This window comes from Myxocyprinus asiaticus, chromosome 3, assembly GCF_019703515.2.
Source record: "Myxocyprinus asiaticus isolate MX2 ecotype Aquarium Trade chromosome 3, UBuf_Myxa_2, whole genome shotgun sequence".
NCBI classification, from domain to species: Eukaryota; Metazoa; Chordata; class Actinopteri; order Cypriniformes; family Catostomidae; genus Myxocyprinus; species Myxocyprinus asiaticus.
In genome coordinates, this window is record NC_059346.1 from 23,235,825 (window position 1) to 23,238,666 (window position 2,842).

Sequence of the window (2,842 nt, forward strand, 5' to 3'; positions counted from 1 at the left end):
GTCTTCATTCTACATTTGGAAATGTTTTGCTAGTGCAGGGAAACTTTTCCACACTGCTTTTACTGTGTTGAAACTACTGGCTACCCATCTAATTGTGAAGAGCTGGCCAATTTTTTGAACTTGAATGTCCAGATCTTTTGCTGCTTCTCGTAGTAATCGTGCATTCTTGTGGGACTGGTGAAACAAGCTGTACAGCTTTGAGAGGACCACTTCAAATTGACTGCAGCAAGATACAGTTTTGAATGAATCATGCACAGATAACTCCAGCCGGTGTGCCAAGCAATGAATGGATTTAACTCTGGGGAAGTCATGTTTTAGCTTCACAATCACTCATTGTTTTTGGCCTGTCAAAACTGAAGCCCCATCAGCAGCAATACCAATGAGATTCTTCTGCAGAAAATTTTCGTCAAAGCAGGCTTCCTGTAAACTCCTCCTCAATGCAGTGTAAATAGAATCAGCATTGGTACCCTCTTTTAATTCCACCAAATCTAAAAAAAATGTTTTCAACATCACATTCTCCAGTGACATCAGATCTGACAAATATGATTAGGAAGGCAACACGAAATACAGTGCTCTCATCAATTGTTACACTAATGCATGAGTTTTTAGCTTTTATATGGACATCACCCTCTTTTTCATTTCCTTTGATATGTGCTCTATTATCTCAGTACATGAGTGATCTGAGCAGTGAAACTGTCCCATAGCAGTCCCATTCAGTGCTTCGAGCTTCACTAGAGGAGTCATCTTTTTAAATGACAGTCTTTCTTTTGCAATTGTGTATGCAGTCCTAAATGAGCTTGTCGTTTCACTGATCAAGTGTGCATTCATTTAGGTTATTCTGGTAGGACGTGTTTCCTTCTGTTTCAGGTCTGCTATTTCCATAGCCCTCTGATGTGATGTACTCTCCCTATGTTTGTAAATTTTCTTTGCCAGTGTCTTTTTGCTCCTACTACTCACTAGTACTCACTCCATTAATCCACTCATCAGAAAGATGCAGCCCAGATCTTTTGTCAGACAGAAACAATGTCTTTGCATCCTTGCATATGGTGCATCCTATGCTCCCATCCTACATGTACAGCCAGGGATTTCTGTCCTTCCAGCCACACCACTGCTCTCTAGTCCAGCAATCTGGTACATCCGAGTCATGGGATGGTTGAAGTACTGGTAGATCATCACTAGCCTTAAAAAAAAGATGTTGATATATGTATACTTGCATATACCAGGAGTACAGATACATACTAAAAAACCTACTCTGTCCTGTCAGTGTTTTCTCTTGTCTTGCCTCCATATCAGCTGACATGTCAGATGTTCTGGATTCTGCCTGACTCGCCCTCTCTGTTTCCTAAAAACATCAGTGCAAAAACAGTAGTGTTAGAGTCTGACTTATCAAGGCAAGTACCATCACCATTATTCTCCCTATCAGAATAAAATTAAGGTTTATGAATGTGGATGGAACATTAGATGGAAACAGCAGGATTGTTGTGTTATAAGTACAGTGTACTGTAACAAAATCTCAGCCTCATTTCTCACTCACATCAGGGTAACTTATCCTCTCCTCTACCTCCCTATAATTTTGGTCACTCCCTGTGTCCTGTAAACAACACCACATGTACACAAAACTTGAAATATTCCTATTCAAATAATGCTGTTCATCTTAAGACAGCTGGTACCATCCAATGGATACCCTAAAAATATGAATAATCCTGTACTTTCTCAGCTGCTCAAACAACTTACTTTTTGTCTTATGTCTGATCCCTTTCTCTTACTCATGTCTTCACTGATGATTGAAATCTGAGTACAAAAAAGAAGGGTTTGGTTAAAATGGACATGCAGTTCCCTATTCAAGCACTAGGTGTAAAATGAAAGGTTGTGAAAGTTGCGCACTGTCCCACTCTATTGAATGACGCTGGTTTCGTGTCTATATCTCCTTCAACAAAAAAGCTATTACAAAAAGAATGTTAATATTGGGTATGCAGTTCCCAATTCAACCACTAGGGGTAAAATGAAAAGTTGTGATATGTTTCGTGCCTCTATGCTTTTCAACAACAAAAAAAGCTATTACAAAAAGTAAGTAATTGAATTACAGTAATTAATTACTTAATAATGCATTACACCCAACACTGAATATAATTCACTATGCGGGCTGTTTTGAATGCTTGGTAAAAACGGGGACAGCTCCAGTCCGGGACAGACCACCAAAAACCAGGACTGGGGGCCGAAAACGGGGACGTCTGGTCACCCTATCAATAACTCAAAATGTGAAATCTGTTTCTGAGGCATACCTATCATATCACTTCTGAAGATATGGATTTAACCACTGGAGTCTTATGGATAAAATTTATGTGGCCTTTATGTGCTTTTTGGAGCTTCAAAGGTCTGGTCACCATTCACTTGCATTGTATGGACCTACAGAGCTGAGATATTCTTCTAAAATGTTTCATTTGTGTTCTGCAGCAGAAAGAAAGTCTTGCACATCTGGGATAGCATGAGGGTGAGAAAATGATGAGAGACTTTTCATTTTTGGGTGAACTATCCCTTTAAGCTACTCTGATTAAAGGCCACGTTTTTAATATAAGTCATTTTGAACTGTAGGGGTTATATTCAGCATTCCATGTCCACTATCCATTTGACTATTACTAAATTCAAATGAAAATATCTGTGTATAAATTGGTTCTGAATGCCAAGATATCAGTTTGTTCTCAGTTTTTTTCCTGCTCAGTTTATTGACCGTCACTTATTTCAAATTTCACGCAGAGGATTTGAGACTTTTACTTTTAAATGGTTTATGACTTTTGGTTTGAAATAGATTTTTATATTATTGTAAAACTGCGAAGTTGCTCCA